Source organism: Stegodyphus dumicola, chromosome 11 (assembly GCF_044657685.1).
Source record: "Stegodyphus dumicola isolate Sdum_Otavi_A_Nest chromosome 11, ASM4465768v1".
Classification (NCBI taxonomy): Eukaryota; Metazoa; Arthropoda; class Arachnida; order Araneae; family Eresidae; genus Stegodyphus; species Stegodyphus dumicola.
In genome coordinates this window covers 16,420,949-16,426,920 of record NC_140778.1, presented here as the reverse complement: position 1 = coordinate 16,426,920, position 5,972 = coordinate 16,420,949, and the positions used below count along the sequence as shown (strand labels likewise).

Here is a 5,972-nt window from a genome sequence, read left to right as displayed (position 1 = left end):
TTCCGCAGGCAAAATTTTACACACCAGTTAAGATGCAATAAAGCCTGAAACTGATATCTGCGTTGTATTGACTTCTGCATTTTAATCCTTACTATATCAATAATATATTGATAAGGTCTATCCTCCCATTCTCAAGTATAGTCGCTTCCTAGCTGCCAGAATAAATTCCAGGGCTGTTGAAAGATATTCTGTTTGAATGAAATAATTCAACTAAAGCTATGAGAAATGAATGGAGCCTCCCCGAAAAAAAAGAAAAAAAAAAGATTTGCTTATATCAAAATGGGTATAACAATTACGGAAATTTTTTTTTTCCTTGATTCTTAAGTAATAGACTTAAACAGTGCTTATTACATCAACAAATGAATAATACTGACAGTATTATTTCTGAAAGCTATCTAACTTATGAGCCGATAAATATCCAATTTATTAATGACATACCAAAATCGCTTAGAAAGTCCTCCACAAAGGTATCCTTAAGTCAGATAGCCCTCGAGTGCTTTGCCGTAATCTAATAAAACCAAACATACCAAAATCACCCACTGTCACCCTAGCTCTCTATGCGGATGGCATAGCCATCCTAGCAAGACACAAACACCTGGACAGATTGGTTCATAATATAACATCTCAAGCCTTGAGCTATATCTCAAGCCTCGAGCACTGGCTCATTACTTGCAAAATAAAAATTACTGTCGCTAAACGTGCTGCTATGATTTTTAAACGAGTTCCCCTCCCATTTACCCTACCATTAGCTTAAAGTACTTATTTATGTTTCTAGACTTATTCTTACAATTATCTTGGTGTTATACTTGATTCCAAAATAATCTGGCACCTTCAAATTGATAACATGATCAAAAAAGCAAAGGGAGTCAGATCAAGATTATTTTTAACTAATTTTGAAAAATTTTAAATTATCAATATTAATTTGTCACTATTAAGTAAACTGAACTATGAACGTTTTATACACTGTAAAAAAAAAGTTCGCTCTTTACAGGCAAAAGTTTTGTAAAGTTACAGAAATCAAAAAGTTACAGAAGAATTTCCTGTAATGGTAACAGGTTGAAAGCAAACTGTAGCGGTAACATCTGATTTGCTTGTAACATTACAGATAATGTTTCAGTAGCCGCGCGGAAGAATCACGTGACTGACTGGAAATTAGCCAATCAGGAGAAAAGTGTTTGAAAGCTAGTTGCAGAAAAAAACATGGCTGAATGCATGTTGGTTGTATAGCGCAGGTAAGTAAGAAAATGTTAACAATTACTACTTGAAATATTTATTGTTCATTTTATGCAGATTATTCTCATGCACTTTGCACTGTTATATGTAGTGAGTAAGTATTTAAACGTTTAAGCTTTGCGATTAATTAATATCAGTGTTCGTAATGTCTAATGAGTTGAAAGAGTGCAAAATATTTATTCCAAATGCAGATCTAATAGTAGTATTTTGTCATTGTGCATCCGATAAATTACGCCTTAAATTGCCCGTATTATTATTTAAAACTAATTATTCCAAAATTTAATCACTGCTTGTGGTATATAATTGAAATGGTAATGTGGTTGTTGAAAACAAAACTAATCATTTTAGCGTTCTTTTCCAATCGTCTGACCAAAGAACATTTGACATCTTTTTCCCGGCAGGCCTTGCGAGAAACGTTTATATAAACATTTAGAATTCTGAATGTAATGTATATATTTTTTTGCTTACAAGGTTTAATTTATTCTTTTTCTAGGATTATCTGATTAGTTATACCTGGTTTATAATTCAGTCTAATATGTTTATGTACGAGTGTGTTATGAAGTAAAATTACAAAAACTTGAACAACGCGGTCGAGAATCTCGTTTATTCCTTTAGTGTAATAATATTTTTTTCAGTGGTATTAATTTCTTACGAAAATATTATAACTACAAAATGAAGTAATTATATTGATTAAAAATATGCCGTATCATACTTTTCGTAATGTTTTGTTTTACTAACTAGATGCAACTTAATTATTCCATATATTTTAATATACCAATATCAACAGGGGAAAAATGGAAATGACCTAAAATATTTTTCTAACAATTCGTTAAACTAATTATAAAACAAAACTAAAATTTTGTGCATTATTTCCAAAAATATCATTTCATTAATATTTTATAAATGACAACATATATTATATTGTATATATAACTACCATTGCATACTTATAAGTTTTTAAACATTTAATGTAGAATTTATGTTGATTTTATTTTGCCCAGTTTTTAATACAGTTTTGAAGTATGATAATCTTGTTACTAGGATAGCATGAATCTGCTAATACAAGTTTAATACATTTCTTGACAAATATTTCTCTTATTCATGTAATATAATATATAAATCATAAAATATGTTTTCTTAAAAATAAATTATTATTGTTTATTGGAATTTAAAACAATTCTGTATCTGTATGTTGTATTAAAATTAAATAATAATGAATTTTTAATGAAGCATTGATTTTAGCATTAACAATGTAAATATACACACACATGAATAAATGGAAATGCAAGCTACTTTTCCTTACAAAAACGCGCATGAATATATACTTCAAGTGCTTCCATACTTCCCTTTAGGCTGATAGCCATTGCATGCTTTGCCATATTCTATCAATCCAAATGATGCAAATATGCAGAAAATTTTACCTTCTTTGAACGTTAATACCGGAAATAAATTCAGTGCATTTGTAAACTACATTAGTTTTCTTATAGCTTGGCATTTAATTGCCCAATGATTTACTAGTCCAAACTAAGGCAGAATTCAGATATCGTTCAAATACGTAAAAGAAAATTAATAAGGTCTGATTTTTAGACGTATATATGAAGATTTATTTTTTTAAATATTATTTTAAGTCAACCAAATTAATTTCAAATTTAAGTAAGTATTCATGCCTTTCAGTAGCATTATTTTTGATATCTTAAATTAAATAACTGAATGCAATATTTCTTGTTAATAAAAGAAAAGCAATGTTATGAAAGACTAGCGAAGTGGATTTGCAAGTTCTAATTACGAAAGGTCCCATGCTTTAAGGGGTCATTTTTAAAAATACTTAATTAAAAAAAATTATTTAACGTAAAACTTCCAAACTTCACACATGTGGAATATTAATTCTATATATTTTATCTCATTCTTATTTTATTAATTAATTTCATAGCATTTTGTGTGACACTAGTAGTAATTATTAATTAAATTTTATGCTGTTTCTGATCTATGTTTTGATTTTGATATTAATTACGTTAGTTTACATAAGATTTAAAATTATGTAAAAGGTACAAAAACCTTCTGCATCTATTAATATATGCTGAAGTGAATGAAATTATGCCAGTGAAATTTTTTAAAATCAAAAACAAATTTCTGTGGAAAATTAAAGTTATAAATTCTAAATGCAAACAAAGGAGTGAATTTGAATGTTATCAAATAAGCCAAAGTGCTGGTCATTTTTTCAGTTTTGCAGAAGAATTTTTATACTTTGCAGAATGGGAATATGATGTTTGGTTTTGTTAGTATTAATTATTACAACTGAATTATTGCAACTTACATTGCAACACGTAATTTAGCTTAAAATTTATTTGAACTTAATTTTATAATTTATTTTGATCATGTATATTTCATGTGTCATAAGTCTTTGAAATGAATTTAATTCTCATCCTATTTATTTACACAATTTTTTTAAAGAAGAAAAAGTCACATTTGTTTTGCTTAGTTGCACACGAAGATACATGTCTATATATAGAGAGAGAAAGAGGAGTTATGTTTTCTTACAGACGTTTTTCCTCCTTTTATATTATAGTATGAAAATCAAGGGGGAAATTAAGCAATCAATTTAATTTTGAAGGATGTGATTACAATAAGATCATACTTCAAAAATATTCATGAATGAACTACTGTTAACTATCATAGTATTATTATTTAAAAGAAACCTACATTCCAATAAGAACGCTTAGTAACATAACCATTTAAGTTATCTGATAAAAGTAATTTTCATTCCTACTTCCTTATACCTTGAATTTCACTCTTAGTATTGCCCACTGCTACTCCCTAGACCTCAAAGCATTTAATGCATCTGGAACTGCAATTTGTGTCTTCTTCTACAGCATGCAAGTTATCACCGTTTAGTTTGTACTGCCCCGAGCAATGATCTTCAGAATTACCGTATTGCGTTGCATATTCCACCCCACCGAGCTTTAGAACCAGATTCTGAAAATTAAAAAAATATTTACATAATTTTCCCCCTTTTAATGCATTCAGAAAATGAATATCCCAAGATTTTAAAATGGATTTACCAACATAATGATTGTTTTCGTCATACTAACAAAGGCAAACTTTTGCACACTTACGGCCCCGTTGAATCTTTCTCTTCTAACTGTTGAATATTATGTCAGCCTAATACAAACAATGATCTATGATAGTGAAAGCAAATACCAACTGACATTCACTGTGCAATTTTGCCATATCAGCTGAATGTTTACCCTAGCAAGCATCGGACCACAACCTTCTCTAATTATTTATGTATGATCTGAGGCCTAAGGATTTGCAAGAACAACAATGAGAATGACAGAAGTTCAAATTATAAAGAAGAAATGAGATAACTTATTAGATGTTGCAATTATGTGTATTCTTATTGAAATAGAGGTTTCTTTTAAATAAATAATATTGTGATAGTAGTAGTTTATCCATGATTACTTTTCATTTGTTATATTCCTACTGTGACTCTGTCCTTTGGAAATTAAATTATTCGTTTAATTTTTCCCTCTTAATTTTCAGAAGATAAAATTAGTAAAAATAAGTGGGAATATGGCATCAAGAGCATTAGATATCCCCATTTTCTTGAAGCTGTTCACTATTATTGTTTCATCAATGATAGGCCATGCACCCAAAATCCACTAGCAAATCAGTTAGTAAGATGAAAATGACCACTATGCGGACAAAACATTTAGGGAAACTTGTTTTGTGAGCGCCTTAAGGAAGACAAACATTACCTAAATCTTTAAAACATATTCAGAATCCTGTGCTAAAAGAAAGCTAGGGGGAAAATGTTGTCCGAGTCCCAGTGATTCCTTTGGACGAATATGTAATATTGTTTTAGAAATTTAAGGTAATAAATATAATATTTTTCGAATGCTAAAACAGTTCGAGAAATTTATTCAAGTTCTGAATTCTGAATATAAGTATACTGTATATTATATTTAATAACTATGGTGGCTTCATTTATGAAAATATTTGAATATTGGCTGTTTTTGTACAATGAACCTTCTCTAAGCTAGCTATACGTGATTCCTGAAAATTTTGATCTTTAAATGATAGTGGGCATCCTAGAGAAGTTATGTTTACTAATTAGTTATTTTATGAAGAATGCTGGTTAAATTTAAAAAGTGATTGACTGAGGTAGCTTGTCGTAATGAGACGGTTCACTGTAATCCAATTTTTTAAAGAATTTAAGCTGTTCTTAATTAATTAAGATATTATAAAGAAATATGATTAAAAGTGTTATATAAGCACATGTTTAAAACATCTATTAAAATAATTTTTATAAGCTTTTTAAGAGCATGATTATGATTTTAAAAGAAATGTTTTTTTCTTTATTTAGGAGACATGGTTTACAAAGAGGAGAAAAACCATTCATTTTTTCCAAGCAGTCGAAACGAATTTTTATGAAATGTTTATTAAATTATATTATGTTATTTTTTAATTAATTCTTTTTTTCAGGTTTTATGTAAAGTTTATGAATTAATAAATTATTTTTACTTCTGTATTTTAATTAGCATATCATTTGCTTCATAGTGTTTCACAATAAAATTATAAATTCAATAAACTTCTTAATTAACATGCTGTAATATATAGAGAGAGCATAAAGTTTGTTTTCTGTTGTCACATGTTTATTTCACAATTTTGTATGCGAATCTCGAAATTTATAATAACTAGGAATACTTTTTAGTATCACTTTCGAAATGGTAAAAATGGTA

General features: G+C 28.5%; 1 long non-coding RNA gene across 1 annotated transcript; it reads left to right on the top strand.

The window, feature by feature from the left end:
• Positions 1-1,146: 1,146 nt before the first annotated feature.
• On the top strand, positions 1,147-5,761 carry LOC146993808 (uncharacterized). Its single transcript, XR_015043810.1, has 2 exons — positions 1,147-1,232; positions 5,597-5,761. It is a non-coding gene; the product is annotated as an uncharacterized LOC146993808 (long non-coding RNA).
• The last annotated feature ends 211 nt before the right edge of the window (positions 5,762-5,972 follow it).